Genomic DNA, 7,771 nt, shown 5'->3' with positions numbered 1-7,771 from the left:
AGTGCAGAGCCAGGAGTAACCCCTGTGCATCACCGGGTGTGACTCAAAAAGGAAAAAATAAAGTCTCCACCAGAGGTGCTCAGAGTGCCACATGGGGCCGGGGTCTGACCCAGGGTCCTGCATATGCTCCACATGCCTGACCCCTAAAATAGGACTTTCGAGGGGTCCCAAACAGTTTTCAGCAGGCCTAGGGCCCCTATTGGCAATTCTCAGCCAGCCTGGCTGGTAGTTCAATGCAAGAACCCAAGAACGCGGAGCCAGGACAAGAGTATATGGGACAGCACTCGCCCTGCACGCAGCCGACCCAGGGTTGGTGCTGAGCACCACGTATGGTCCCCCGAGCGTCGCCAGAGTGATCCTGAGTGCAGAGCCAGAAGTGAACCCTGAACACTACCGGGTGTGGCACAAAAGGGAAAAAAAGAACCTGAGAAAACAGTGCCGCTCAGGCCCTTTGGGGCAGGGGGTACCGGGCCACCCCCACAGGCCCCCAAGGTCACACCCACGGGTGCTCCAGACTGCACCTGGCAGTGTGGTCTGGGGATCAAACAGGGGCTGGTCACAGGCAGGTACGAGCCTTAATCGCTCTCCGGTCCCCTAAAATAGGACTAAGAGGTCAAGGGAAGGGCATGGACGCACTGGGCCGTGCACCCCTGGGCCTGTGCCAGCGGGACCCCCCAGCTGTGCCACTCAGTGCCGGGACACAGCACGGCCCTGGTCTCAGCCCCGGAACCCCAGACGTGTCCCATGCTCACAGATACTTGATGACGACGGTGTTCGCTCCCGAGGCCCTGCCCACCAGATGGGCTCCTCCAGGCACCCTGGGATTAACAAACACCCCGTTTCTGAGGCTTGACCTCTCGTGAACACTGGCCGGTCCCAGGCTCAAGCACATGTCCAGGTGCCATTTCTCTGAATCACAGTCTGTTTTGTTTCATGTTTATCAACTACTGGAATGTGCTAACACAAAGGAAGTAAGAAAAGGATGACAAGAGGCCTCCCATACCTGAGTCCCGCTCAACAATCTCCTCCCGTCTGTCTCCAAGCTCGGCCCCGGCCCCAGAGACAGTCCCCACCCCGGAGCTAATGCAACCAAGTGTCCCCGTGCAGAGTCACAGAGCCACGGCAGGAGGCCGGGAGGATGAGTCTCTCCAGGTAGAGGCGGGCTGCCTTCTGGGCTCTGCTCTGCCCCGGGTCTCTGGCCCCACCCTGACCTCCAGCAGCGGTAACTCTGATGTCACCCTCTAGAGGTGCGAGATTCTTGGCCGAATCGCTGCAGCCCAGCAAATCCAGAGCATGTGAGTAAACCTTTCTGCTCCCCAGTGAGCACCCCTGTCTCCCTCATCCCCACAGTCAGGAGGGGAGGGTGGGGGCAAAGACATCTCACAGAGGAGGAAACTGAGTCTCAGAGGGTTGAAGGGATCAGCCCTAAGTAATCAAGAGCTCCTGACGCAGAAGCCAAAAATCTCTGGATCTTGTCTCTCTGCCACCCTGAAACTGGTCTAGGCAAGAGCTCAGGTGGACGCCGGCTAAAGGAAGAGGTCAGATGGACGCTGGCTAAGACGAGAGCTCAGATGGACACAAGTTAAGGCAAGAGCTCAGGTGGTCACCAGCTAAGGCAAGAGCTCAGATGGACACTGGTTAAGAGAAGAGCTCAGATGGACGCTGGCCAAGGCGAGAGCTCAGATGGACACTGGCCAAGGCGAGAGCTCAGATGGACACTGGCTAAGGCAAGGGCTCAGATGGACACCAGCTAAGGTGAGAGCTCAGGTGGACGCTGGCCAAGGCAAGAACTCAGGTGGACACTGGCTAAGGTGAGAGCTCAGGTGGACACCGGCCAGCTTCCTCATTCACCTCGGCAGCCAGCAGGACAGAGCTTTCTTCTGGAAGGAAGGCCGAGGACTAAGAGGAAACGCATCCCAGCCCTTACGGGTATTTCCAAGCCACCTCCCACACTGCCACCAGACTGAGCTTCCTCAGACCCAGCTCTGCCTCATCCATTAGTGGCTCCGTGTCCCTCCTTTGTCCTTTGGGAAGGGGACAAGCTCCAGATGTCCCAAGAAGGCCCTTTGCTGCCAGTCCAAGGAAGACTGGCAGCTTCCTGGGCCTCCTGCCCTCCCCCCGCCCTCTCCTTCCATGCCATTGGCTTCACGCCAGTCACATTGCACCGTCTCCAGAGAGGCCCCACACCGACTCCCCCACGAATTCCAAAGACAAAGCCCAGCTTCATGTCCAGCCCCTCATTCCAGTCTCCCCTCGCGAGTTCAGTCCCCCAGAGAAGGGTCCCCCTCTTCCCGGAACTCAGCAGAAGCACGGCCCCTGTGCCCTCCGGGAGGAGAGCTTCCGGCCTCTCCTGGGGAAGTGTTTTGGTTCCAAGGGCCCCCGCGCTGAGCTGGAGGCAGCAACAGCAGGTGAGTCATCCCAGCCCACACCCGTCCCGCCTCCGCAGAAGGGCCCCAGCATCTGTCTTGAGGGATGTGGGAATACGCGCAGGAATGACAGCCCTGGTCCCAGGCACAGCGGGTGGGGGCACTGCCATCCTGCCTGGGGGTGACGGCCAGAGTGGCCTCATCTACTGGGGAGGGCAACTCCAAGGGGGTAAGAAGCTGCTGCTGCTCCCTTCGTGCCCGCCCCTGCCTGTGGGTCCCTGACGGGCAGGCTGTCTCCTCCTTTGCCTTCACGGGCATCTCCTGGCCCCCAAAGTCCAAGCATGAAAACCCACCATGCCCTCCCCTGAGACTAACCAGGGTGCTTGCCCGGCCGTGGGATCCCCTTCAGGGCCGAGTCCGGGGAACACTGAGGTTCACGAGGCCAGTGGCCCGACAGCCCCCAGAGCCCTCGAGGACCCGCACTGTGTCTCCGGGGGCAGCTCACGGGCCAGCGCACAGGTGCCCCGGGAGAGCTGGGTGCCCGAAGCACGCGGGAGGAAGAGCAAGACAGACACACAGCCCGGGGCCAGAGGGGACTGAGCGGATGTGAAGTCAGCGGCTCCTAAGAGCCAACCCCACCTTCAGCATGGCCAGGCCTGGAACAAGCCACTGGGTCTGCGGCTGACCCAGCCCCTGACACAAGGGTGGCTGAGACCATCAGGAGACCATCAGGAGACCAGGTGTGCACCGCACCTGCACAGCCAGGGTGAGACCAACCAGGCTGTTCCTTCTTCTTATGCGTGAGGAGCCTCAAACGCCAGGCAGCTGGGGCAGGGTGGGGGGGGGCGGTCTTGAAAGGGGTTCCAGAGCGAGGAGACACCAGCAGCGGAACAGAAGTACGGGGGGAGGGGGATGGAGCGAGAGCACAGCAGGTAGGGTGTTTGCCTTGTACATGGCTGATCCGGGGTCAACTCCCAGCACCCCATAGGGTCCCCGGAGCACCGCCAGGAGTGATTCCTGAGTGCATGAGCCAGGAGTGACCCCTGTGCATCGCGGGTGTGGCCCCAAAACAGACAAGAACGAGGGTGCTGCTGTCACCACGGGGCTGAGGGTCTGCCTCGGCCGAGCCGTTTCAGGGGTGCGGGCCAAGGCTCTCCCCTCCGCACTGGTCTCCAGATAGGCCCTGAAGAACGCAGCGTTCCAGGCGCAACACCAGCGATGTAATTAGCAGAACCGAGCCCGTGGGCGGAGCGCTGAGTAGGAGTTGAGCCGGGAGGAGAGGCAGGGCCCGGGCCCTGGGCCAGACTGTGGAGGGGCAGCAAGCAGCAGGGCTTGGGGGAAGGAGGCTTCAGAGACAGAAGGAAAAACCATCCGCCACCAGGAAAGCTCCAGACCAACACACCTGCACTTCCCGCCTGAAAACCCTGCCTCGCCGCCGGCCGAGGGGACTGCCACAGGTGGGCAGACCTCTGTGGAGAGCACCAGCCTCCACGGACCCCCAGAACCCACAGGACAGGCCTCGGGACCTCGGGGAGAAGTTCCAGCTAAGCTCTGCTGCCTCTGCTCCTCCAGCCACCCCGCCGGCACCTAAGAGGAAGGCGCGAGGTAGCCTGCAGTTGGTTTCTTGCTCTGCAAAGGAAGAAAACCAGGTTCAGGGGAAGACGCAGCGAGACTGTGGATCCCGGGACCTGAGAGATACAGCTCGAAGCAGGGACGGTGTTTGTCTTGCATGCGGCCGACCCGGGTTTGAGCCTGGCATCCCAGATGGTTCCCTGAGCATCGCCATCAGTAACTCCTGAGTGCAGATCCAGGAGAAGCCCCGAGCACTACCGTATGTGGCCCCAAAACAAGGACTGTGGATCCAGCAAGCACAGAGCAAATGCTCAAGAAACACGCAGTCAGATAGTAGTGGCCAGAGAGCGTGTCCAGGGCTCTCCGCGGCCCCTCCCACCCCTGTACTCCGCCCTAGAACAAAACTACACAGACCCAACAAGATTCACTTGCCCCAACACCCCCTGCTCCCACAATTAAGCTTGAATAGGTCAAAAGGGAGGAGAAAATGAAGGGCATGTTTATTCTCTCGAGGCCCTCCCAGGCTCCCGAGTTGAAGCTCCCGCTCAGGGAAGGGCCTCCTCGGGCCCAGAGATGTAGCTCAGCACTGACCTTGCATGTGTGAAGCTCTGAGTTGGATCCCGAGACCCACCAGGCAGCAGACACGGGGGCGGGCGGGTATGGGGCCGGGGGAACTGAATGAGGCCCAGAGTGTTTCTTCATCAGAATTGTCCAAGGGCTAGTTTTCCTACCCTGCTGTCCCAATCTCAGTTGGTTTTTGTTGTTGTTGTTTTACTTTAGGCTACTGGTTCACACAAAGCAGTGCTCAGGGCTTACTCCTGTCTCAGGGATCACTCCTGGCAGGGCTCGGGGGGACCAGATCGTATGCGATGCCAGGAATTAAACCCAAGTAGCCTGTGCTGAAGACTAGTGCCTTACCCCCTGTACTATAGTTCCAAGCCCCCAATTTCCTCAACTGAGACGCGCCCTCTGCTTCCTGCTGTCCCATGCAGGGGGATCGGCCTGCTCTCCTCCCAAGGGCCCCAGCATCCCCGCCCATAAATGGGATAAGGCATTTGCTTCGCGTGGCTGACCCTGGTTCTATCCCCCAGTACTACACAGGCTCCCCCCACCAAAAGAAAAAAAAAAATTTTACAGATGGGACTGGAGGGAGCTGGAGCGATAGCACAGCGGGTAGGGCGTTTGCCTTGCACGCAGCCCACCTGGGTTCGATTCCTCCGTCCCTCTCAGAGACCTCGGCAAGCTACAGAGAGTATCCCGCCCAAACGGCAGAGCCTGGCAAGCTCCCTGTGGCGTATTCCATATGCCAAAAACAGTAACAACAAGTCTCACAACGGAGACGTTACTGATGCCCGCTCAGGCAAATCAATGAACAACTGGATGACAGTGATACAGTGACAATGATGGGACCAGAGCGGTAGTACAGTGGGTAGGGCATTTGCTTTGCACTCAGGGAAACTGCGTTCCTTCCGCAGCATCCCATAGGGTCCCCTGAGCACTACCAGGAGTAATTCCTTGAGTGCAGAGCCAGGAGTAGCCCCTGGGCATTGTCAGGTGTGTGTCCTCCCCACCCCAAATTTTAAATTAAATTAAATTAAATTTTAAAAGGCCAGTTGGGTCTCTCCTGCTCCAATTTGCGGCGACTGCGCGTTCTGGGAAATTAAACTCAAGAGAGAAACAAACATGGGGACCAAATCCCCAGTGCCGGGCAGCTCTTCTCTCCCGGGACTCTCCCTCCCGTGCTCAGACACCTGCTCAGGGAAGCGGCCGGAAACCCTTGGCTCAGCACTCAAACCCTCCCGGGGCTGGGGGGCGGGACGGGGACTCCCGGGGACAGCGGGGAGGCGCCTGGGGAGGAGGCCCCTACGTGGGGGGGAGGGTTCCCCTCGGCCTTCTCGGGCCCTGCGGGCAACGGGAAGTCCCGAGCACCCCCGGGCGGCCGGCGGCCACACAGCGCCCCGAGCGGTCCCCGCGGCGAGGCGCAGCCCGGAGCTGCGGTCGCTGAGTCACCGCGTGCCTGCGCCTGCGCCTGCACGAGCCTCGGGGACGCGCGGGAGGCCGGGGGCGGGGCCGGGGGCGGGGCCGGGCGGGGCGGGGCGGGGCCAGCCGCGGGGCGAGCGCGCAGGCGCGGGCCGCCTCCCGGGCTCCGGGCTCCGGGCTGAGCTGCGCCTCGTGGTGCTGCCGGGGGTCTCCGTGCGCGGCGCTCGTCGTGGACGTGCTCAGCGCTTGGCTGGAGAGACTCAGCTCCGTCCCTCTAGGCGCCGGCTGGCCTGCTTAGTTTCCCCTCCGCAGTCTGCAGCCGGCGCGAGCCCAGCAGGCCCGACCCCGTGTCTGTCTTCCCAGCTCATCCCAGCGCCGGTCCCCGCCGGAGCCCTGCGCCACTGCACGACCACAGACCCCTGGCCTCGTCCAGCTCCCACGCCCTCGTGATTAACGTCCCGGTGCCCTGGAGGGAGTGATCAAAATGTCAGTGTCCAGAGAAGGGACCCAGATTTGGGTCTGCCCAGGGCTGCGGGGAGCGCGGGCCCAGCAAGTGGTCCTGAGAAGGGGCCAAACTGGTTGACGGGGTGGGTTTCTTCTCGAAGTCTCCTAAAGGGGTTCCAGCAGCTGATTGCCAGATTCTGGGGAGCAAGTGAGAGGGACAGCGTGGGAGAAGGACAGAGACCCAGTGGCTCCCACCGTAGAGGCCAAGGGCCGCGGTCCCTGTGCTCTGTCCTAGTGCTCCCCGTGCCCCAGCCCTGCTGCCCATCTCCCTGCTTTTGGGGGGCCCAGTCCGTGGACAGTCAGTGGCCTCAAGCGCAGAACTTTTAGTTGGGTTTCTATTAAGGGCAGGTCCCCTAACTCACGCCCCTCGGCTTGATTCCTCCCCTGCCTCCCGCACATCGCCTCGGTCCCCACATACCCCTGTGGCCCCAGGATGGATGGGTCTCCCGGTCTCTGACCTCCCAAGTCCACCCACCCCTCAGAGTGTAGTTGGAATTCAAACCCTACCCACCGCCGCCCGTGTTACAAGAGCCTAAATGAACCGTGTGCACTCTGGGCAGACGTACATTTTTTTTTACATACGTACATTTTACATACGTACATTTGCAAGTGAGAAAAATTTCTGTCAGGAAATGTGCTCAGATTTAGGATTTGGAAAATTTCGCTTTATCCCTGAGGATTTCCATAAGAAACGGGTTCTGTGACTGTACCCCCAACTCAATTGAAAGTGTCCCTAGGACGGGTAAGATAGGTAAAAATTCCAAATCTTTTGGGGTCAGAGAGATGATAGCACAATGGGTAAGGTACTTGCCTTGCATGTGACAGATCCCAGTTCAATCCCTGGCACTGAATAGCAATGATCCCTGAGCACTGAACCAGGAGTAGTCCCTGAGCATTGCCAAGTGTAATTCCCCACCACCACCCCCCCAAAATTCCAAATCTTTTGAAGCTGTTGTGGGAAAACAAAGCCAGACGCTTGGAGCAGATGGTAACAGAACCCATATGCACTGTGACCTTCGCATGTTCCTCACTCTGGAGCATCAGGAAAAAATGCGCCACGTGCAGCTTGGTCTTGGCTCTGGGTGAACACAAATCAAGGTGACAAAGAATAGAACGGAGGGGACAGGAAAAACATTGGCCAGCTAGAATTTCTGGTTTGTTTGGCTCTCCTGTGAGCTAACAATGATCATGGTGAGGTAGACATAAGGTCATGTTGTTTTTAACTTTTTGTTGCATTTCAGGAAATAGTGCTCAAAGAATGTTGTAATGAGAATGATCTTTTTGAGTGTGGGATGGGATTTGGGCCACGGCTGGTGGCACTCAAGGCTTGATCCTGGCTCTGTGTTCAG

The sequence above is a fragment of the Sorex araneus genome, chromosome 4, assembly GCF_027595985.1.
Source record: "Sorex araneus isolate mSorAra2 chromosome 4, mSorAra2.pri, whole genome shotgun sequence".
NCBI classification, from domain to species: domain Eukaryota; kingdom Metazoa; phylum Chordata; class Mammalia; order Eulipotyphla; family Soricidae; genus Sorex; species Sorex araneus.
This window is presented reverse-complemented; position numbering follows the sequence as displayed.